The following is a 26,510-nucleotide window of genomic DNA, read 5'->3' as shown; positions in this document are numbered from 1 at the left end:
GCAGAGAGAGAAAGTCTCCCTCTCTTTCTCTTCCTCTCTCTTTTTTTTCTTTTCCTTTTCTTTTTCTTTTTCTCTTTTTCTTCTTTTCTTTTCTTTTCTTTTCTTTTTCTTTTTCTCTTTTTCTTCTTTCTTCTCAGCTCTTTCCTGGCCGAAACAGGGGACCAGAGTCCCCTCCCTTTGATCGACCGTTCGGGCCGCGACCGTCACGACGAAGGCCGACGGCAAGTGGGGCAACTCTCATGAGTTCAGAGAGACCAAAACCGGCAGTCGACAGTGATCGCCGGCGTCGAAAAATCAAAGAAGAAGAAGAGACCGAACAGGGGTCCCTTCTTCGATGAAATTCGACGACATCCGTCACCGACAGTCATGCACAGAGGCACGGAAAGAAGGAGAGGGAAGAGAGGAAGAGGAGGAAGGCTTACCTCAACCTTCAGTGGTCCCGTCGGTGAGAAATCACGACGAGCATGAATCAAAGATCGCGGCTTCAATCGGAGGAATTAAGGAGAAAGAGGGGAGGAAAATCGGTGGGGGGGGGGGGTTCTTAGGAAGGGAAGAAACTTTTTATAGAGAGTCCTAGGACTCCTGGTGGTCCTAGGACTCCCAATCACCGCGGCTTCATCGGGGAAGAAGACTCCTATCGGGAGTCTTCTTCCCGGTTCCCCTATTTTTTTTTTTTTTGGCTTGGGTCATCACAGGTTGCATTGGTTTCAGGTAGTGTATCGCATCATGGGGTTGTCTCATTGCCGACTTGCCACCATAAGAGGCAACAGGGTGGTACTTTTTATTCCTCACCGCTCCTACTCATCTCACCCAATTCGTTTCCAGCTCTCTTCACCATTCCTCTCTCTCATGCTCTGTTGCTCTCTACGCTCCGGTCTTGGGTTTGCTTTGCCATGACGGATGACCACGACGGACGAAGTCCTTTATGGTGTCTCTGACCAAGTCCATTCCTATCTCCCCTCCATCTCCTTTCAATTCCAGGTGAGGAGTAGGGTTAGTGTAATGCCCCCAATCCAAGATTGCAAGCTAGAGATCATGGCAACTATTGTATACTTAGAAAAACTCACTCCATAAGTATGCAAGGCATGATATCATAAAATAACAGTGAAATAAAATTTAAATAATTAATGTTTAACTTTAATTCAAATAACTAAATCAAATATCTTATAAAATAAAATTTCATAGTTTTTTATCAACTTTAATAAATTTCAATCTAAAAAAATAAGATATCAAATTCTATCTCTAATTCACTCTCTCATATAGAATCTCTAAGTCAAGCTAGTCCTATAAATCTGTAGAATAGTAAAATATAAAGTAATAAGCCTAGTAATCAATGTATACTTTAGCTAAATAAATCAAGTAATTATAATATACTAAAAATAATCATGCAAAGTGCATCAATTCAAAACATACAACAGTAATCAAAATAAAATCTATAAAAATTTATTTTTATTCATAAATCAATTTTTTCAAAATATCATATTCATCTCGACAACCATTGTGATAACCTGATTTTTACCACATGAATCTCAAAGCGATCCAAAAAAAGGAACAGAAAACAAAGGAATGAAGACTCCCTTTGGGAGTCTTCTTCCTCATTGAATCTGGTTAGGAACCAAACTCCTAAGGGCTGCCAAAAACCCATGGAAGTCTTATATAAATCTCCTCCTCCCTCTCCTAAGCACGCCATAATGAGCATCGACCTTCCTCCCTCTTCTTTCTTTTTTGTTTCTCCCGTTGAAGTCATGGATACCCTCATCGTGCTCATCCAAAATCCTTGTCGAAGACGTCACCAAAGCCAAGGTAAGGCCCCGATCCTTCCTCCACTCTCTTTTTTCCTTCTTTCCATGGTGTTTGGCACCATTGCCGACCATCAGTCTCATCGAAAAATCATGAAAAAAGAATCTTCTATTTTGATCGAGCATTTTCTCTCTTTTTTCTACCACCGATGTCATCATCCTTTGAAGCCAGACCATAGGCTAGGTACCTCGGCCTCCCCACGACCCTCCATGGTAAGATCACGGCTGCCAGCAAATGGCCAATGGCCACAATCAAGAAAACAAAAAAAGAAAAAACTACTTGGTCCTCTATTTTTTTATGCCCCTTTCTTGATTCTTGCCAACTGATCCTCGCCACTGACTGTCTCCTGCCCCATCGCCTTTAGCCGCCACTGTCAGACTTCTAGCCATACTGTCACACTCCATCAGAGCGTGAGCCACCAACCCCCAACGTCACTCCCCTATTCGGCCAAGAAAAGGAAGAAAAGAAGAAGAAGAGAAGAAAAGAAAAGAGAAAAAAAAAAGAAAAAAGAAAGAGAGAAGAGTTCTCTCTCTTTCTCTCTCTATTTAATACCTACACCCTAGCATGAACCCAAGATGAATTTTTCAAAGAGATCCGAAATTATTTTGATATCATGCATTTGTTGGATTCCAACCTGGCTCTTGTCAGAAATTCATAGCATCTGATCACTATAAATCTCTATTGAGTCATCCTGATATGATCCCAATGATCTTAATTATGGAATCCTCTTTTGAGAAATATAAAAATTTTCTCTCTATTTTCTCTTATTTTCTCTCTCTTCACCCATTTTTTCTCTTATAGAAGATCTATGGATCCTGTATTGAGCCATACCTAGCTTCCTCTTCTAGGGATCCATGTTGATTTGACAAGAAGATCCTGAATTATTTTGATGTCCTGATGATCTATCAAACTGATCATCCTCTTTTTATCATTTAATTTTATTGAATTAATTAAAAAAATAATAATAATTTAATATTTTAAATAAGATTATCTGATTTATCTAATGAAGTCTAAAGATTTAGAACAAACGAGGTAAATAGATCTTATATTTCTTATTTATTTTAAAATCTTTATATTTTTATAAAATAAAGATCGACATATGTGATATGAAAAAGTATATTTTGTTATGATCATTAATTCTATGAGTATGATTTATGAAAATAACATATTTATGAAGTATAAATTTTATTATTATTTTTATTTATATATATATATATTAAAAAAAAGATACAAAGATTTGAAAGACTCTTAGGTAGCTATGAACGAATCTCTATAAGAAGATTGACATCTGAAGCTAGTATCCATAAGAACACAGATTTTGTCGATGGATATAAAATTGGCGTACGAAATAAGAATTTTATCTATTAAGAATATTGATCCTGTTATAGGTATAAAATGATTATAGTATGAATATCTGTGAGTAATGCTTTAAAATATGATATGGACACATGATAAGAATGATTTACGACTTATGTAAATGAAATATTTATAATTTATGTATGTATGATTGATTTATGATTTATTTTATTATATATTCTATAAAATATTTAATTTTTATAATATATATTAATTTTTAAATATTATATTATTATGAAAAAATTTATGCTTGATCCAATAAGAAAGTATATATTTTACTTACTGAGCTAGTGTATCTCATATCTTTTTATTTTTTTTTTTTATAGAGGAATAATGTTAGGAACAATGAAGAATCTAGCCTTGGAGATTTGCATGGTGTTCACTCTAAGATTAATTTTGATGATTTCAAAGTATTGAGTATAAATGATACTAATTATGTGTGTTAAGAATATATGTAGGTCTTTTCAGGTATTTAAATTGAAAAAATATCCTAATAAAAAGATCTCCTCAAGTTATCAAGTCAAAGGACTTCAAAAAATGAGTTTTTTCATGCTTGACCAAGAGAAGTCAACTCCTGGTGAAGAAAAGTCGACTCTAGTATGTTGAAAGAAGACTGACATGCAGGTAAGTCAACTCGAAGAAGATTTAAGCCAACTCAGTCTCAGAAGATAAAGAACAATTTTTCAGATGTTATGGTCAAGCTAACTCATCAGGAATTCGAGTCGATTGATAGGCGATTGGAGTTGATCTCAATGGAAATAGAGTCAACCCCAAGCATGGGATAGGCTATAATGGTTAGTTTTTCTGTACTTCTTCGATGATCATTTTTCTACTCCAACGGCTAGTTCAAGCCCTCCATTAGTCTAAACTCCTTCTTTAGCTATTGTTAAGTCTATTAAAAGATGGAGAATCAATTGAGAAGCAAGCTAAGAAAATTTGAAAGAAAAATTATTATTTCTTAAAGAAAATATTGAATATCCTTGAGAAAGAAAAAAAGAGAGGGATTGAATATACAGAATTGTGAGCCTTCAAAGAGAAATCTTCACCACCATCAGCTACATCCTCTCAAGCATTAGGAAGAAAAATTGAAGCATCAAAAGAGCGACTCATCATCAACTTTTTTCGAGCTTTCAAGAGTTTATTCTTTTTATTTTATTTTATTCTCAAATTTTATATTTTATATTTTATTTTCTTTACAAGTTTTTTGGAGAAAAAAAATATTAGGGATTAAGCCTGTCGAAGTCCAAAATTGGATATTGTAGGTTTTGGTTGGTGAGCCCGTAAAATCAATTGGATTGATAGTGAGTCCGAAAAACTATCGGTGTAAGATTATGGTTGGTGATCCCAAAAAATTAATAAAATTTATTTATGAAAAAATAAATATACTATAATCAGACTGATTATAGTAAAATTTATAAGAGGAGTTTAGAGAGTGGACATAGGTGCGGGGTTGCACCGAACCACTATAAATTATTTTTATTTATGGTGTACTTTGATTTCTTGCTTTCTATTCTTGCATTACTTAGCTTTAATATTTTTTTAGCATTATTTTAATTGTTGCAAAGCTTATCTTATATCTCAAATTTGTTGTTGCATATATTGATTACCTCTCAAATAGTTTTGTTAAATTAATTGAGGTACATTATTGTTTAGAGTTTAACTTTGATTAAATTTTATAAGAACCTAATTCACCCCCTCCCCCTCTTAGGTTGCTACCTTCTAGACAATAAATGGTATCAGAATTGGTGCTCTATTATTTGTTGTTGATCTAGCGGTCTAGAGTTAAAGATCATGGCAACCCTAGTTGATCTTTTATTTATTGAAAGATAATCAATTTCAAGACCATCACTTTTTAATAGCACAAGCTACAAAGTTTGAAAAACATATATCAAAATTTTTATACAAATGCAAGATTATGATTTATGAAAAATTATAGTAGATGGCTCACCACACACTCAATGCACTGATTGGCGATAAAGAAATAGTCCAACTAAATACTAAAGCATTGAATTTATTTTATTATTCATTAGACATAAATGTATTTAATATAATTTTTTTTATATTTTAGCAAATTAAATTTAGAAGAAATTAAAAATAATTTATGAGGGAGTAAATCAAAAAAAATCAAGCTCTCAAGAAAATAAAGAACTTCTTCGTAACTTATGCCTCATGAATCATGAGAATGAAAAGAAGAAGAAGAAGAAACAAAGGAGAAAGAAAGCATTAATTAAGGAAAAGAAAGATAAAGAAAAAAAAATTGAGAAAGAGGAAGAATATATCTCAAATTCTTGCCTCATGGCTAATAACAATGAGGTAATTTTTGAAAACTTTTTCGAATTCACTTTTAATGAATTATATGAAGCCTTTAATGATTTAATGGATGAATTCAAGAACATAAGACTAAAAAATAAAGAATTTAAAAAGTTCAATCTATTTTTGATTGAAAAAAAAAAAGATTTTAATTGAAAAAGAAAAACTTTTGAAGAAAAAAAGTTTTGGTTGAAGATTTTTTTTTTTAAATCTAAAAAATCCTTGATAGAAGAAAATGCTAAATCAAAAGAAAAATCTAAAAATTTTAAAGTTTTAGTGAAAGAAAAGGAGAATTATTTGAAAAAAATGAATGTAGAGAAGAAAGATCTTATTGCTGAAAATAATGAATAAAAGAAAAAAATTGAAAGATTAAAGTCTTTTGTAGATAAATTTACATTGAGTTCTTAAAAATTTTAAATGATTTTGAATAATCAAAAGACTATTTTCAACAAATCTAGAATTGGTTTCAATCTTTTAAGAAAATAAAAATTTAATAAAAATATGGTTGGTAAAGCTACATATAAAAATCATTCTATAATATATTTTAAATACAACAAAATTGGCCATAAAATTTTTAAATATAATATTAAAAGAATTGATCATACTTTGATTAAGCAAATATAGATTCCAAAAAGAATCATGAGCTCTGACATCAATGGATCCAAGATGACTTGGATACCAAAAATTAAAAATTTATTTCTACAGATACACTAAGGATCCAATGGAATGAAAAGAAAAAAATCTTATGAAAGGATGCCTTGGGAATAAAATTGGATGGGTGATGATGTTTGAAAAAATCTAAATTTTTCTCACATCATGCCATCATCATTTTTTGAGTATATTATGATCAATTAATTTATTTTGATGATTTATTAGTGCTTATAATTAATATATTCCATGATTTGAATATTTTGATTATGTATAAAATTCAAAAATCAACATGCTCTCTTCCATGCATCTTATTGAGTCGATATGAGCTTAAATTTTCTTTGAATTTAGCATGATCTTTTAGCTTTTCCATGTCACTTCATTGCTTGAAAACTTAAAAATTAAAATTAACTTGATTGGATAATGTATTACTTATGTGCAAAAATCACAAATCAAACTTTTGACAATTTCATAACACAAATAATCATTGAATTTCCTAAAATTGCATGAACTAAGAATTTTGAAAATGAGTCATCTATTCATAAAAGATTGTGTGCTTAATATCTTGCATTGCATCTTAAGCTAAACCTCTAAAGATTTGCAAAACTCTCTAGTTGAACCAAAACTCATAGAGATATTATCTAATATATATCCCCTTGATTTAATCTTATTTGATTTGATTGATTATCATGCCCCTAATTGATTAATTTTTGATCCTCCAAATTGATTTAAATACCTTTTTTGATCATTGATTTGATTTGCCATTGATCCATATTTCATTTAAGCCATTATTTTTTGGACCAAAACTTTTTGAACTATTTTTTTTGTATTAAGGAGTTAACTCTTGGACCTAGGGAGTCAACTCATGATACTAAGATTCTTTCCTAGTGTATTAGTATCCCTAGCAATCCATCTTTTTGATACATATAGCTCTCTGCATTTTGAATATACTGATGTATTGTAATCTGATTTTCTTTTCAAAAATTGAATATATTTGATGATGCTTACATTTATATATATCTATTTGATTGAAATTATGCATTGTTTATAAAATTAAAGGAGAGTAAAATACTCTAAAATGAATATGCACAATTTGAAAGAGAAAGAGGGAGAATCAAGAGAAAATAATTTTTTTTTGCATTTATTATGAAAAATAGGAGAAGAAATATTATTAGAATATTAAAAGAAAAATTATTTTAGAAACTCAATAAAAGTAAAAATTATTGATGATCATTTATACTTTCTTGTCCTGACCTATTTGCTTTATTGACTTATTTTTGAAAATCACTATTTATTTAGAAAAAAAGTTATTGATGAATATTTGTATTTTTGATACTTTGCTTAGATTGATCTTTTGACAATTAATTGGTATCAAGCTCAATTTGAAAAACACTTTGCATAAATAAACTTGAAAAATACTTTTCATACTTGGTATCAAACTGAATTTGAACTATGTTTTCATATTTTATTCACATCATTTTGAAGCAATAAATTGGAAAATTGGTTTTGCTTCAATCTTAAAGTAATATCAAATCCCTTAAGAAAATCTTGATTTATTTTATTTCCATCTGTGTGAAGAAGATATTTCAAAGATATTACCATTTTCTCTTCAAAGCATTGGGTATCCAAAATTGAATTATTTTTTATGTTTGATATCAAAAAGATACTTTTTGAGATATTTTTCATAGTTGATATCAATGGTATTAATTTTGTCTTGCACCCTATTGATTTATTATTTGGCAAAAGAAAAATGACTGCTTTGTCTCAAATCTAATTTTGCATGAATATATCTTTATCATCATATCTTGAGACAAATTGTGAGATTAATGCTATTTTGGTTCACATTGATTAATGCCTCTTAAGAAAAAGAAGAAATAATTTCTTGAAAAACTAAATACATCCTGCAGTTTGCTTTGAATGATCTGCTCAAAATCTTTAGTCTTGAAAAGCTCTATATTTTTGAATTCCTAAAGCTAAAAGAATTTCTCTAACTAAGTTTGAAAATTTGCTTGCATCATTTATTTTGATTAAAAAAAGGGGAAGAGAAATGTTTAAAAATTTGATTAAAGAATCAATTTTATTCAAATCTTATTGGCTTAGCTTGCAAAATAAAGGGGGAGAAAACATTAAGAAAGAAATATTCATAGAATTGAAAATATTTTTGAATTTGAAAATCTAAATTTAAAAGTTAGATAATCTGAATTTAAATATTAAATTTGGTATCAGTTAAATTCATGTTAAATATATTTAATTTGAAAAATAAAAGGGAAGAAAATATTGTTAACATATCAAAAGAAAAAATATTTTTTTTAGTATTGAATCTCAAAATAAGAAGAAGATGTTTGCTGAATATTATCTTGATTTTGATTAAAAATTTAAATTAATTTGTGTTAAAAATAATTAAATTTTGAACTTAAATTCTTATAAATTACTTTATGATTTTCTTAATTTAAGCCATCATATGCTTTTAACTATTCAATTTGACTTACATAATTTGATTGCTTAATCATTCTTGATAAGTTAGAGTTAAAACTGAATTTAAGCATATTCTTGCTCTAAGAAATAAATTTTCAAATCTAATTTTGAAAACATATTTGCAAATTTGAATATGGTACTAAAATTTTAATGTGCATTGAAAAATCTTTATAAATTATTTGTATCAAGATAATTTATACTCAAGAAATAAATTTGAAAATATAACTCTTATTTGTTGGAAATTGTGTCCTAAAGCCAATCGTTTGACGATTGTACTAATTATAAATATATATGAATTGATAAATAATAAAAATTATTTAATTTTTTTTCATCATAGGTGACATCTTCTAACGAACTTTCGTATTGTGATGAAGTCCTTAGGACTACTTTAATCGATAAAGGAGAATTTATCGTGTAGTCCTTAAATCGGTTTGTGATCAAATGATATGCTATTACTAGGACGATAACGATATCAAGTATAGGTTGTTATGTGCTATATGTATTGGTTGTCCTCGTAACTAAATAGTGTGAAGATACTAGTATGGCATATAAGTGAGATGTAGGAGTACATCTCATTGAACGTAATCAACTGTGAAGTACTCTGTTGTCAAGAATAGCTCGCGAAGGATATGGGTATAAGTGTCTTTCCGACCTGAGATCACTACGATGACTTGCAAGTAACTCACTGTACTTTGGTGCTGGACTAACTAAGTTTTAAATTCAGTGACAGAAGATTTTTGAGTGTAGTCAAGTATTTGTTAAGTTGGTGCATGAGTCAAGATGGGATTGACCCCTCCAAATTAGTAGGAGTTAATATATCAATGTATTTCAATTTAGCAAAATCTGGATTCGGATAATCTATATAATGGATTTGAAAGATTAAAATATAATGTGGATAACTTATCTAAGATTGATAGTTAAATCTTATATCATTCTCGAGTATTAGGATTAAAGGGATGAATTATATGGTAACCATACGCCAGTAGGTTCTTGAATGTTGCTTCACCATCATTCAACCTATTTAGACGTCTGGTCCCATTGCTAGATGGTTACATCAATTGATTTAAAAATTTATTTTTGTACTACCGACTTAGATTCGAACCAATGGGATCACACTCAAAAGAAGTTTCTGACTAATCATGTGGCTGATCAACGATTGAGAATCATTCAAGGGCTTAATCGTCAATTTGATTGATTGTTAATCTTATGCAAAAGTTACAATAAATTTATTCACCATTAGTGAATTAATAAAAAATTAATTAATAATTAAATTATGAATTAACTCAATTTGATTGAGTAAAGAGGATTTGATAAAATCTAATTGAATTAGATTCAATTAGGTTTGATCCGATTAAGCTATGAGATGACCTAATCGCTAAGAGAGAATTATCTCTGATTTGATCAGGACTTTGATTCAATCAATTTTTAATTTTATAAAAATTTGATTAAAAATTTATAAATCTAATTAGATTAAATTTTATCTATTTTATTTGAGCTAAACCAGATGTGATTTGGTTTGGATTCAAATAAAGAAATAAAGAGTCCATATAGGATTGGACTCTTCTTCCCTTATGCCTCCCACTTTACATGCCATATCTCCTCACGCCAAAAGCTTTTTTGCATGAGATTTCTCCATGCAAAAGGCCTTTTCCTTCTCTTTCTTATGTCTAAAATTGGATGAGATCTGATTTTAAATGGTATGTTCAAATTAGATTTGAATAGGATACCATATAGATAATGTTTGACATTATCTCTTAGACCTTGCTGCCACTTCCCTTTTATTTTCTTCTTTTATGCGACAAAATAAGGATTCTTCACTATGGGAAATCAGTTGGAGAACTGATTTAACATGAAAAAATATGGGAAGAGGCAACCCATATTTTTTTTTGGGCGTGTCTTGGCGTGAATAGATAAAAGGAGGTGACATCTTGTAAGAGTCCATGATCTCTAGGACTCTTCACCCTTATTCCTTACATGCTAATAAAAAGGAGTTTTTATTTTTGTTTTGACCATGTAAGAGACAAGAGAAGGAGTTCTCCACATTGAGGGACTTGGGGCATGAGTTCTTGGCATGAAAAAGAAGAAGAGAGTCCTCTTCTCTTGGGTTAGTGCAAAACCTAGTTTCTAGGATTTTATTCCTATGAGTTTGGGAAGAGAGAAAAAATAAGAGAGAAATTATTTTCTTCTCCATCATTTTTTTACCTATTTACCTCCCCTAAAAGTCCATCTTCAACTTTTGAAAATATTTCAAAGATTTGAAAAAAGGATCCAGATCAGCTAAGAAGAAGGTCTTCGCGCAAACTAGCATTTCTGAGAAGATCGATCAGATCGGGCTTTGAGTGGACTTTCCGTAGAGGTCGGATGCGTATGCGACTATGAGAAATCAACAAAGATCTTTTTCATCATGTCTCTCAGCAGCGACGATCGTCGATCCGTGCTCAAATATCGAGTTCTGAACTTAAATAGATGTACATCTAATCTACTGCTTACATCCACGCATGCAGATTTTATCGTCTGAATTTTTCAGATTTTATATGCAACATATCATATCATAGATCTCAAAGTAGTTTGATTTGATGATTAGATCATATGCATATTAAGTTAATATGATTAATATAGTTATCTTCCACTATGTTTTATTTCAAAAATTTTTGAAATACATATAAGAAATCACCTATATTTTTCAACAGTGGTATCAGAGTCAGGTTCATTATGATATGTTATATGTGCATATTAAATTTAAACTTTAATTTTATTTAGATCTGATATGTGATATTTTAATTTAAATTTAATTAATGATTGATCGAACAAACTGACATAAGGTTGTCCTGCTGTAGGGTTTATCCCTTACAGTGAAAAGATTATCCTAGTTTATGCTGATCATTGATAAAATTTGATTTTATATGTTGCATGTGATGTTTATGATCTGATTTAGATATGATCTAAGGTTGTGATCAGATCTGATGTAATTTAGATTAGATCTAAATTTAAACATATATGATATGTGATTAGATTAGATGATCTGATTAGCAAGTACTTGGATTGGGTTGATCACCAGACCGTCTGGTCATAGGAGCAAGAAGAGTTTAAAGGTCTCCTCTTTTTATTCGATGGGATACTCTTATGGCGTGTAGGAGTACCATGTGATTAGATCCCATGAAGAAGAACGTGAAAAGAAGAACTTATTTTTCTACAAAATCTTAGATCTTGAAACTCTAGATTTGTTGTATATAATACAAAATTGTATGAAAAATAAAATATCTAATTTATATGATTAAAATTATTTTAATCATGAAAAAATAAAATTTTGAATCATAAAAAGTTTAGATATGATCTAAAAGATTGTTTATGACTGATTTTATTTTAAGATTATGTAAATTTTTCAGATCTGAAACTCTTTGAATTATGCTCATACAATTACTGAGCCGACCTAATTTTGAACTGAGTTGATCCAGTCCCCTTGTATAGCCAGCTCAATATTGATTGAGTCGACTCAGTTTCAGAATAGAAAATTTTTGCATAATATTTGTTGTAAATTATTTATAAAATAAAAAATTAAAATTATTTCAAACCTAAACCTAAGCCCAAGTTGATGCTGAACTTAATTAAGAATTAAGTATAGAATCAATTAGATCTAAAATTATGATTTAAGATCTAATGACATTGCATAAAACATGAGGATATGAGTTAGCTCAAATCAGATCATTTTAATTGGGCTAGACCTAAGGTTAGAATCAAAAAATTAATAGATCATATAGAGAAATTGATTAAATCTAATCAAATATTAAATTAGATTAAATCAGAATTTCTCTAGAACCAATATAATAGTTGTAGATGATCAAGTCCATATCCTCAATTAGACCAAATGGATCTTGATTGTGGCTCAGTAGTTGAATCCGAATCATTAGGCTGATCAAATCAAAACTAATTAACCAATTGGTGTCTAAAGTAAATTTGATATTTCGATCGGTGGTTTTTAATTGGGAGCGACTTATCTAACCATTTTGATGGTGTCTAAGACAAGCTTGGCAGATCCTTCCATCGATCTTACTTATCTAGCTAATTTGGTGAATTATATTTTGATTAGATTACTAAGTGATTCGAGTTAACCCATATCATTAGGGTTCATCAGTGTGACTAATCTAGGTACCAGTTCGATTAGCATGATCCTAATTCGATTAAGTGACTTGATGAAGTCGGTGAGAGGATTATGGTCTACTGATTAATCTCTTCTTTTCTCTTCTCATAAATTAAATTTTTTAAATTATTAAGTTCCTAAAATGAGATAGTTATGGTGATAACTAAATCATAGCCTCCTATTAAATTGGATGATAATGGGTCCATCAGTAGATGATCATTAGAGGTCCAAAAGCCTGATGTTCATCTGCTATTAAAATTATCATTCATAAAAATGATGACTTAGTCGAGCCTCTCTAGCAAATAGTCAGATTAGTCGGTCAAAGTCGAGCCTAATCAATTGGTAGTTAGATTCTTGAGTATGATCATGTTAATGGTTTGACCTAACCAAAACTTTCAGTGGAGGCCCATCGCCTACTGAAATAAAATCTGAAGCTAAATTAACTACTAAAAATTATTTAAAAAAATAATTGATTGAGAACCTACCCATAAATGCATATGGGTTGGCCGAGCCATCCTCGGACCTATATGCAGTCTGTGTGGATTCTAGTACCCGCTAAGAAATTAGAAAAATTTCTTGGATTGAAGGTAGAGACTACCAATTCGACTAAAATAATGAGAGAATCTTTAGACTAAAATCCAAGTCTTTAGGCTTAATCAATTCATAAACATAGAGGTCTTATATTTTTCTTTCAGTTATGGCTAAATGTCCGTTGCTCCGTTCACTGTTTGACAGTGACTTATTTATAGGATCCAACTTCGATAGATGGTATCGAAAGTTGGAAATAGTTCTAGAGCACGAATGGATCCTATATATGATTATGGATCCAGCACCTAAAGTTTTCATATTTAACATACATGATGTGATCAAAAGTACTTATCACAAATGGCCAAATGATCGTATCATCGTGTGGTGTTTTTGGAGAGCAACGAAGAACATGAATTTAGTTATAAATTCGATGATGCTCAGTGGAAGAAAATCTTTTAAATATTGAAGGAGTTCTTTCATACATCTGAAGATGTATTTTTAGTGAGGCAACAATCTTTTGAGAAAGAAAAAGAAGGTGCAAGAGAGTCGTGCTTGGGCTGATGAGCCCGAACTGACAAAGAAGTCTAAGGTTAATCTAGTCTGGCAGAGTCTTTTGATCCGAACAGGCTAAGAAAGAGAAATCAGCAAAGGATTGCTGAACAAGGTACTTATATGATAACACCTTGTGATTTTTCTATCTATAACACTACTACCTGGGTATTGGATATCGAAAGTCTATGCAAATTATTGCAACAACTTCAGGTTAGTAGAAATATTAGAAACAACAAGAGATTCCTGAACGTTGGAGATGAAAGTTATGTTTCAATCCTGATTTTAAAAATTATCGAGCTTATTTTTAATTCTAACAATATCATTTTAGTGATTGTCACTATTGTCTAATATTTTTATGATATCATTATGAATGATGTCAAAATTATATAGGCAACTGAGAAATGATATTTACGAATAGTCACAGCCTGTTAGTGTACTGTACACAACAAACTCCTTAAAATAGATAATGTTATGGAAGCCTACCTTTAGTAATTTAAGCTCGATAATATAAGCAAGAATAGGATCAATAGGAGATAATTCTTGAAGTCAATGATTGTGAATTATTGTCAATCTGTCAATCCTATCTCCTTAGTAAGATAACCAAGTCACCTTTTGCTGGAAAAGAAGAACGAGCCAATGATGTTCTAAATCTGATACATATTGATGTATTGGATCTACGAACATATTTTTTATAAATTTAGATTATTAAAAATATTTAAATAATTTCATACTAAGATAGAGAAATAAATTGAAAAGAGAATTACAACTCTTCAGTCAGACCAAAGAGGAGAATGCTTTTCAGTAAGTTTTTTGACATATCTAAAAGAGAATATGATTCTCTCTTATTGAAATTGATTTTGTTAGACATAGTTCGATCCACGATGGGATTTACAAATCTGTCAGTCTCCATTTAAGATTATATTCTTAAGACCATTTGTCATGTTCTAAACTGAATTATGAATTAATTAGTCACAAAGACTCCATATGAGATATAGACTAGGCGTAAGCCAGTACTCTCTTACCTTAGGATTTCGGAGTGTTTGGTTTATGTCAGACAAGTGCAAACAGATTAGTTTGGATCTTGATCCTATATGTATTATTTTATAGTGTAGGGTAATCCTAAAGAATATAGAGGATATTACTTCTATCTTGCTAAAGAACAAAAGTTGTTTGGTATTCCTTTTTAGAAAAGGAGTTTCTTGGTGAAGGAATCTATGCCTCTAATATGAAACTTATGAAGTTTAATAGATAGAAGAACCGACACAATCTAGTGAACCCATAGAATCATATTTGATTAGATCAAATTTGAAATCTATTGTAGAGGCATCATTAAAGAGATCCGATAGAGTACCACATCTGTTGGATAGACACTTCGATATCTAGATCCGGGATGTGATCCTATTGAATTCGATGAGAACAATAAGGATCTGATCACCTATATGGATATCATACAGAGATCCAACTCTGATTAGTAGCTTGGAGCCATAAAATTTAAAATAGAATTCATAAAGATCAACGATATATGGACACTCGTTGATCCACTCGAAGGGGTAAAGTCCATAGGGTGTAAGTGGATATAGGATCAAAGGGTATAGACGAGAAGGTGGAGACCTACAAAGCTCGTTTGGTTATCTAAGGATATTGTCAACATTATGGTATTGATCATAATGAGATATTTTCTCCTGAGGCAATGCTAAATATTTCGAAGTTGGAATATGCATATTGATAAGTGATCAAAACGCATGGCTTCGTTGAGAACGAAGGAGAATCCTGTAAATATAAATAGATTAATAGTTTTATAAGTATATTTCTTATTTTATATGTGAATGAAATTCTCTTAATCAGAAATGATATTTCTTACACTACAGAAAATAAAAATTTTGCTATTATTATTATTCTCCACTAAGGATTTGAGAAAAGCATCCCTTATCCTAAGGATGAAGATCTATAAAGATAGATCTAAGAGACTGCTTAGGTTATCCCAGTCTACGTATATAGAGTGTTCATGAGTAAAATTTATTTTATCATATACACTATGTACAAGACCCGATATGATATACTCATTAGGGATAGTGAGTGAATACCTGCAAGATCCAAGTGAAAATCACTGAAAGATCATCCTTAAGTATTTAAAAAATACTGAGGATCGGTGACTCGATTATGGAGAATCTGACTTAAAATTTGTAGAGTATGACTCCAATTTTTAGTTGGACATAATAGCAAGAATATATCGAAATATATTTTTATCCTAAATAATGGAGCAATCTGCTGAAAAAATTCCAAGCAGAAAAATATAATCAATTCAATTTGTGAGGCAAAATGCATTACAGTATTTGATGCTTGCAAGAAAGCTATGTGATTGTACAGGATCATTAGTAAGCTAGGAGTGACACCCTCCTATGATGGTCCTGCTGTATTGTACAGTACCGGAGCTATAGCTCATGTCAAAGAACCGAAGTTCCATTAGCTTATCAAGTATTTTGCATCGTTAGTACCTTATTCGAGAAATCAGATCAAGATGATGTCAATCTTTAGAAGATCGATGGAAAGAAGAATCTGACCAACCCATTTACTAAAATCTCGGAATCTAGGAGTTCTGAGATGATAAATCAGAGATGGATATATGATACTATACTGATTGACTTTAGTCCAAATAGAAGTTGTTAGGAATTATGATCTAAAATTAATTATTTGACGATTGTGCTAATTATAAATATATATAAATTGATAAATAATAAAAGTTATTTGATTTTTTTCATCACAAAGTGACATCTTCTAACAAACTCCTGTGTTGTGATAAAGTCCTTAGGACTACTTTGATCGATAAAGAAAGATTTATTGCGTAGTCCTTAAATTGGTTCGTAACCAAACGATACGCTATTACTAGGACGATAGCGATATCAAGTGTATGTCATTGTGTGCCATATGCGTTGGTTGTCCTCATAATCAAATGATATAGAGACACTGATATGGCATGCAAGTGAGATATAGAAGTACATTTTATTGAACGTGACCAACTATGGAGCACTCTGCTGTCAAGAGTAGCTTACGAAGGATATGGGTATAAGTATCCCTCCAACTTGAGATCACTACGGTGACTTGCAAACAACTCACTGTACTTTAGTGCCAGACTAACTGAGTTTTAAATTTAGTGATGGAAGTTTTTTACTTACAGTCAAGTACTTGTTAAGTCGGTGCATGAGTCAAAATGGGATTAATCCCTCTGAATTAGTAAAAATTAATGTATCAATGTATTTCAATTTAGCAAAATCTGGATCCAGATAATCCATGTGATAGATTTGAAAGATTGAAATAGAATGTGAATGACTAATCTAGGATAGACAATTAAATCTTATATCGTCCTCGAGCATTAGGATCAAAAAGATGAATTATACGATAACCATACATTAGAAGGTTCTTGAATGTTGTTTCGTCATCATTCGACCTATCCAGATGTTGGATCCCATTGCTAGATGGTTACATCAACTGGTTCAAAAACTTATTTCTGTGCTATCGACTTAGATTCGAACCTATGGGATCACACTCAAAAAAAAAATTTGACTGATCAAAAGAAGTGAATTCTAGTACCCACTAAGGAATTAGGGTAATTCCTCGAATTGAAGATAGAGACTACCAATTTGAATAAAATAATGGAAGAAACCTTTTGATTAAAGTCCAAATCTTTAGGTTTAATGAATCAATTACTAATTAGATTATGATTTTTCTTTGAGCAGAAATGGCCACTTTCCTATCGCTCCGATCATTGTTGGACAATGATAAGTTGGTGGGATCCAACTTCGATAGCTGGTACCGAAAGTTGAAGATAGTCTTGGAGCATGAAAGGATCATATATGTGATAATGAATCCTGCACCTGAGGAGCCAGCTATCAATGCACATGGAACAGTCAGAGACACTTACCAGAAGTGGCTCAGTGATCGGACCACGGTGCGCTGTATCATGCTGGCTGCCATGAGCGACGAGTTCAGTCGCAGATTCGAGACGGGTCAGCCAAAGGACATGCTTCAAGTGTTGGAGGATGTCTTTGGCACACCCGATGACGTGGAGAAGCACAAGACTAGTTGTGCCATCTTCAACGCCAAAATACGGGATGGTGCCTTTGTCACTGATCATGTATTGTACATGATCGAGCTGATGGAACGATTGAGTAAGCTTGACTTTTCCTTGCATGAGCAGCTTGGGAAAGATGCAATACTAAACTCGCTGTCCAAGTCTTATCTCCCATTCCTCACTCATTATAGAATGACAAAGCCTGAAGTAAACTACCATGGGTTACTGGGGTTGCTTCAGAACATTGAGAAGGATCACCAACTCCACAAGAAGTCGGTGAACTTAATGGGAGGTTCATCTTCTGGTTCTCGATCCTTTGAGAAAGAGAAGAAGAACAAGAAGAAAAAAGTGAAGAAGGTGCAAGTTCAGGCTGGGACATCAGTGCAGGGCCAGACCAAAAAGATCAAGCCCGATAAGAGTCTATTCTATTGGCAAGCACCCTAGATTAGATAGTGTGTTAGATATCTACTTATGGCACTATAGGCTAGGTCATATAAATAAGAACAGAATAAACAGGTTGACTCAAAAGGAAATCCTCGAAGTCAGTGATTGTAAATCACTTCCAACCTGTGAGTCCTATCTTCCTGATAAAATGATCGTCATCTTTTACTGAAAAAGGTGAGAGAGCTCCTGAGCTCTTGGGCCTAGTACATACTGATGTATGCGGGCCCATGAGCACAAGTGTTAAAGATGGATATTTCTACTTCATCACTTTCATGGATGATCTATCCAGATATGGATATGTCTATCTGATGAAACATAAGTCGGATTCATTTAAAATATTCAAACGATTCCGAAGTGAAGTAGAAAAATAAATTGGGAAGAGTATTAAAACTCTTCGATCTGATCGAGGAGGGGAATATCTTTCTAGTGAGTTTTTCACATATCTAGGAGAGAATGGGATTCTCTCCCAATGGACTCCTTCAGGAACACCACAGCATAATAGTGTGTCTGAAAGGAGAAATCAGACTCTGTGAGACATGGTCCGATCCATGATGGGTTTTGCCAGCTTGTCGATATCCTTCTGAGGATATACACTCGAATCGACCTGTTATCTGTTAAATAAGATTCCAAGTAAGTCTGTAATTAAGACTCTATATGAGATATGGACAGGACGTAAGCCAGCACTTTCACACCTTAGGGTCTGGGGGTGCCCGACCTATGTCAAACAACTAGTCACAGACAAACTTGGACCTAGGTCTGACAAATGCACATTCATCGGGTACCCCAAAGAGACCAAAGAATATTTTTTCTACCATGCTGATGAACAAAAGGTGTTCGTCAGCCTTAAGACAATCTTTTTAGAAAAAGAGTTCCTTGGTGAAGGAACCATTGCCTCTAAGGTTGTACTTGATAAAGTTCAACAGGTAGAAGAACCGACACCAATAGCTGAACCTGAGTCAGATTTGATTAGATCAGATCCGGAGCTCAATGTATCTGCACCATTAAGACGATCCGGTAGAGTACCGCATCAGCCGGATAGATACTATGGTTTCTTGATCCGGAATGAAGATCCCATCGAACTCAATGAGAACGATGAGGATCCGATCACCTATATGGATGTAATGCAGAGATCTGATTCCAAAAAATGGCTTGAAGCCATGAAATCCGAAATAGAGTTCATGAAGGTCAACGATGTATGGACATTGGTTGACCCATCTGATGGGGTTAAACCCATTGGGTGTAAATGGGTGTTCAAAAGGAAAAGAAGTGCAGATGAAAAGGTGGAGACCTATAAAATCCATCTGGTTGCCAAGAGATATCGTCAATGTTATGGTATTGACTATGACGAGATGTTTTCTCCTGTGGCAATGCTCAAATCCATTCGGATAATGCTTGCAATAACTGTCCATCTGGATTATGAGATCTGGTAAATGGATGTAAAGACAGCTTTTCTGAATGGAGAGCTGACCGAAGAGGTGTATATGATACAACATGAGGGGTTTATATCCACAGATGAGTCCAAGATGTGCAAGCTTTAGAGATCCATTTATGGATTGAAGCAAGCTTCTCGAAGTTGGAACATGCGTTTTGATAAGGTGATCAAAACATATGGCTTCGTTAAGAATGGAGAAGAGCCCTGCATCTATAAATGGGCAAATGATCCAATTGTGGTATTCCTTGTCTTGTACGTGGATGACATTCTCTTAATCAAAAATGACATCCCTGCACTACAAAGAATAAAAGTTTGGTTGTCATCGCAGTTCTCCATGAAGAACTTGGGTGAAGCATCGTACATCCTAGGGATGAAGATCTATAGGGATAGATCTAAAAAAATACTTGGGTTATCCCAGTCCACATATATAGATACTATGCTGAAGAGGTTCAGCATGAAGAATTTCAAGAAGGACAATCTACCGATAGGCCATAGAATTTCTCTCTCTAAGAAGGATTGTCCAACAAGTCCTGAAGAGAGAGAGCATATGAGTAGAGTCCCATATGCTTCAGCCGTGGGATCTATCATGTACGCCATGATATGTACAAGACCAGATGTGGCATACTCACTAGGAGTAGTGAGTAGATACCAATCTGATCCTGGAGAAAATCACTGAAAAGTGATTAAAGCCACCTTAAGTATTTGAGAAATACTAAAGACCAATGATTGATTTATGGTGAGTCAGATCTGAAACTTGTGGGGTTCACAGACTCTAGCTTTTAATCTGACCATGATGACAGCAGAAGCGTATCGGATTATATCTTTACTCTGAATGGTGGAGCTATCTGCTGGAAGAGTTCTAAGCAGCATACTGTGGCAGACTCTGTTTATGAGGTGGAGTACATCACAGCATCGAATACCGCAAAAGAAGCTGTGTGGCTGAGAAAATTCATCACCGAGCTCGGAGTAGCACCCTCCCTCGATGGTTCGATCCTGCTCTTCTGCGACAGCACTGGTGCCATAGCTCAGGCGAAGGAACCCAAAGCACACCAGCAGACGAAGCATATTTTGTGCCGCTTTCACCTGGTCCGAGAGATCGTGGATCGAGGTGACATCGATCTTCAGAAGATCGACGGAAAGGAGAATCTGGCTGACCCCTTCACTAAAGCCCTGACGATAAAGGAGTTCGACAACCACAAGTCGAAGATGGGTATTAGATACTGTGTCGAGTAGCTTTAGGATAAGTGAGAGTTGTTGGAAAATGTGTCTCAAAAATTAATCGTCAGTCTGTTGACGGTTGAGCAATCTTGTATGGTAATTGATTTGTTAATAAATAAAATATATTTGATATTTTCATCATAACCATTCATCTTCTAATGAACTCCGTTGTTATGATGAAGTCCTTAGGACTATTTAGATTTGATAAAGAGAAGATTTATCGATTAGTTCTTAAAATTATTCACGACCAAATGATAGACTGTTAATAAGGACGACAGCTTCTATCGAACATAGGTCACTGTAGGCCATATGGGTTGGTTGTCCTTTTAACCAAGGAGTATGGAGACACTGGTATGGCATACAGGTGAGATGTAAAGGTACATCATCATTGAACATGACCAACTCCAGAGCATTCTGCTGTCGAGAATATCTCTGATGGGATATAGGTATAAGTGTCCCTTAGACCTGAGATCACCTCAGTGACTTGCAAGCAACTCACTGTGCTTTGGTACTGGACTAACTGAATTTCTAATTTAGTGATGAAAGACTTCTGGACATAGTCAAGTACTTGCAAAATCAGAGTGTGATCGAGATGGGATTGACCACTCCAAGAGTTAGAGAAGAATGAGTCACTGTATTTCAATTTAGCAAAATCTTGGCCAGGGTAATCCATTAGATGGATTTGATATTTTGAAATACAATGTGGACAACCTGATCAGAGTTGACAGTTGAACTCTGAGGTATCCTATGATCATTTTGGTCAAGAAAATGAATTATATGGAAACTATATCCGCATGGGTTCTAAGGATGTTGTTCTGCACATTCGACCTATCCGATCGTCGGGTACCATTGCTAGATGGTCACTTCGATTGGTACAAAAATTTATTTCTATACTATCGACTTAGGTTCGAACCTATGAGGTCATACACATTAGAGTTCATGATCCGATCGGATGGTTGATCAACGATTAAGAATCATTCTAGGGTTAAATGATCAATACGATTGACATTTAACCTAGTGCAAGTGTTGCAGGAGAATCGATTAGCAATTCGATTGCTAATTGGCTTAATTTGATTAAGTCAATGGGCTAAGATTAAGTCTAATTAAATATGATTTAATTAGATTTAGTTTGGGCTTGATTGGATCAAGTCCAATTGGTTTATTAGATAAGCCAAGTGCAAGAAAAAAACTAGTCCTAGTTCAATTAAGACTTGGATCAACCTAATTTCTAATTTAATTAAAAAATTAAATCAGATTTAAATCTAATTTAATCTAATTAAATTAAATTTTTAATTGGATTAAGATCTATTTTAATTGGGTTGATCTAATTTTGGTTTGATTTAGTTTGAGAAATCAAATTAAAACAAGTCAAAGATAGAATCCTAGTAAGACTAGGATTCCACCTTGCGCCACATAAGCCCCCCCACGCCCTCTCTCTTATTTCACACCAATCTCCTCTTATTTTTTGCGACAAAGCCCTCTCCCAGGTCTTTCCTACGTTTAAAAGGTTTCCTCTCTTCTTTCATACATAGAAAGTGGTTGTGGATCAAATCAAAGTAGGAATAAGTTTGGATTTCAAATTCTATGAGATAGAGTTTTAGAAATCCAAAACTCTTTCCTTTTTGCACCGAATTTATCTAGATTTTTTTTAAAATTTTTGTGACTTTTAGGGCACACATTGTGTACCCTTTGCTGGTGGTCCATGCACAAAAATAAGGAGGAGGTGCCCAAGAGTTGGGCACCCCTTATCTTGCCATGTTTGGATAAGCCTTGACTAGGTATTTAACCTAGACAAAGACTCTGTCATATCTCTCTCTATAAAATGAGTTTCTTCATAAAAGTTTTAGAGAACACAGAGATTTGAGAGACCTTTGGGGTATCCAAAAATCAGAGAAAAAGACATTTAGGTCGTGGAGATATAATAGACACAAGATAGGGTGTCTAGGAGAGAGTAAAGAGAAGAAGAAGAAGAGGATCTTCTTCTAGGATTGTTAGTTTCATCTCTTCCCTTCCTCCATCTTGAGTTTTCTAAGAGCATCTTAGATCTAAAACTCTTCTTCCTACTTCTCATCTTTGGAAGAGCCCAAATCAAGAAGAAGGAGGCACCTGATCAACCATCGAAAAAGGATCAGCGCAGTACTAGCATACTGTGCTGATTTTCTAAAGCAGGACTTCTGATCGAGATTCGTGGGCTTGTGTGGACGACTCCTAGAGACCGGATGCATATGCAGTTTACAACATCATCCTCAAGCCCAGATCAGCAAGGTTAAAACGTCTAACTTGCAAGGTAATAGATCTGATCTATTGTTTAATATATACGTTAGATGTAGTATAGAAATATGTTGATATGATCAACATATAGTTCATCCTCTATATATTTTAATTTTTGATTTAATGTTATATAATAATCATGTAATAGAATCTTAGATCTAGAGATTTTCTGATTTTAAAAAATAAATTTTGATTTATTTTAGTCTTCTGCTACCTGATCTTGAAAAAGTTTTAAGATCTAACCCTGAAACCCTAGATCTGGTTCCTTCATATTTGACATTATCTCTTAGACCTTGACACCACTTCCCTTTTATTCCCTTTTTTTGTGTGACAAAATGAGGATTCTTTACTGTGGAAAATCAGTTGGAGAACTGATTTACCATGAAAAAATATGGGAAGGGGCGTCTCATATTTTTTTGGGCATGTTTTGGCATGAATAGATGAGAGGAGGCGACATCTTATAAGAGTCTATGATCTCTAGGACTCTTCACCTTTATTCCTTACATGCCAATAAAAAAGGATTTTTATTTTTATTTTGAGCGTATAAGAGACAAGAGAAGGAGTTCTCCATGTTGAGGGACTTGGGCTGTGAGTTCTTGGCATGAAAAAGAAGAGGAGAGTCCTCTTCTCTTGGGTTAGCACAAAACCTAGTTTCTAGGATTTTATTCCTATGGGTTTGGGAAGAGAGAAAAAATAAGAGAGAAATTATTTTCTTCTCTATCTCTCTTTCACCTCTTCATCTCCTTTAAAAGTCTATCTGCAATCTCTGAAAAGATTTCAGAGATTTGAAGAAATAATTCAGATCAGTCAAGAAGAAGGTCTTCGTGCGAACTAGCATTCTCGAGAAGATCGATTAGATCGGGCTTCAAGTAGACTTTCTATAGAAATCGGATGCATGTGTAGCTGTGAGCAACCAGCAAGGATTTTCTTCATCATGTCTCTCAGTAGCGGCAATCATCAACCCATGCTTAGGTATCAAGTTCTAAACTCAAATAGATGTAGATCTGATCTACTGCTTACATCCATGTATGTAGATTTTATCATCTGGATTTTTCAGATTTTATATGCAACATATCATGTCGTAGATTCTAAAATAGATTGATTTGATAATTAGATGATATGTATGTTAGGTTAATATGATTAATCTAGTTATTTTCTGCTATATTTTATTTTAAAAATTTTTGAAATATATGCATGAAATCATCTACATTTTCCAACATCATTTGCTTTGATACTATTATTTGCTCGATAAATTTTCGATACATACATTTTGGAAACTCAATTGATTGAAATTTATTAAGAAAAAGAACGAACAAATATTGAATTAAATGTTATGCTTGATTTCATTGTTCAAATCCTTAAAAAGCTCTATTCCTCCTAAAACTTAAAAATATTTATTCAAAAATCTAATTAAAAAATCATTTTCGTTCGAAAAAGTGAGAGAGCCATTGGTTTGTGAATTCTAGTTGATTTTTGAAAAAGAAAAGATATTTTGAGCATATTTTAACTCAAAAGATAAGTTTTTAAAGGGGAGATGATTCATTTGAATTGATTTTTTGAATTTGGTACATTCTGAATTTTATTATATTCTTGGACTTGAGTTAATTTTGATGATTAATTTTTGATCCTTCTCTTGAGCTTTTTGATACTATCAAAAAGAGGAAGAGAAATGTTGAGTATATGCTTAAAGGATTAATACTTAAGAAATTCAAATGAATTTGATGCTTAAAAACTTAATACTCATTGATTTAAATTGAAATATTATTTTGATATGAGCATATGAAATATATGCAATGAACTAATTATGTGCAATAAACCAAAAGATTAATTGAGAACATTCATGAAGTACTCATTCATATGTTTAATCTATACTTTGTGATACATTTTAGGAAAATATATTAAAATATATTATTTATTTTTATTGCATATATACTCAAAGTCTTGTCATCATCAAAAAAGAGGAGATTATTAACTCTAAAATTAATTTTGATGATTCCAAAATATTGAGTATAAATAATACTAATCATGTATTTCAAAAATATATATAGATCTTTTCAGATGTTCAAATTAAAAAAATATCTCATTGAAAAGATCTCCTCAAGTTGTCAAGCAAAAACACTTCGAAGAACAAATTTTTCTATGCTTGGCCAAGAAGAGTCAACTTCTAGTGACGAAGAGTCGACTCTGACATGTTGGAAGAAGACTGACACGTAGATAAGTCGATTTGAATAAGATTCAAGCCGATCCAATCTCAAAAAATAGAGAATAGTTTTTCAGACCCTGTGATTGAGTCGACTCATTAGGAATTCAATCCCAATGGAAATGAAATCGATCCCAAACAAGGGATAGGCCATAACGGCTAGTTTTTCTGCACTTTCTTCAACAATCATTTTTTTATCCCAACGGCTAGTTCAAATTAAATCAAAATACTAGTACATAACCTCTACTAGCAAGATATCAAATTACTAATATTTAACCATCTCACTGACAGAATATCAAAATACCAGCATATAATCCTTAATAGTAGGCTATCAAAATACCAACATTTAATTAACTACCCCACTAGTTCGGTATTAAAGTATCAGTATTTAATCACTCCACTGGTGAGGTATCAAAGTACTAATATTTAATCTTCACTGATGGGGTTCTATACAAAGTCAAGCTGTGAGTCAAATTCATCTCAAATCAATATACTTTCCTCAAAAATATATTTCATATTCTAAATCGCAACATCAAAATCAATCAGTATGATTAGTATCAAATTTAATATGTTCGATCATAAATCACTTAATATTCTGAAAAAAGATATATTCGATAATTTAAACTACATAAATCAGATTCATAAATCATATTAATTTAATATAAAAAATATTTTATAATTTATCGATAAACTTAAAAAAAGTGAAACATTACTTATCTTGCAAGTAAAACTAACCAATGGATCAAATTAATTTTGAGAATCTCTCTTAAAACTCATCACTACTACATCAAAAACTTATGCATCTTGTTGTGTAAGAGCATAGACCCTTCTTTAGATCCAAGATTTCAAGCTTCCATCTCTTATTCTATTCTATTATTGGGGCAAGTTAACTCTATATTTTTTATGGGCATTCAGCTATTTTGTGATCCTTCTGACTATAACCAAAACATGATCAATATTCTAGGGATAGTTTTTTTTACCATGAGCTTTGCCACATCAAGAATATTTGATGCTATCAGTCAATCCATAATTATTAACTATCAGTCTCTTGTTTGAATTCTCGATATTT

The sequence above is a fragment of the Elaeis guineensis genome, chromosome 11 (genome assembly GCF_000442705.2).
Source record: "Elaeis guineensis isolate ETL-2024a chromosome 11, EG11, whole genome shotgun sequence".
Lineage (NCBI taxonomy): Eukaryota > Viridiplantae > Streptophyta > Magnoliopsida > Arecales > Arecaceae > Elaeis > Elaeis guineensis.
Note: the sequence above shows the minus strand (reverse complement) of the source record.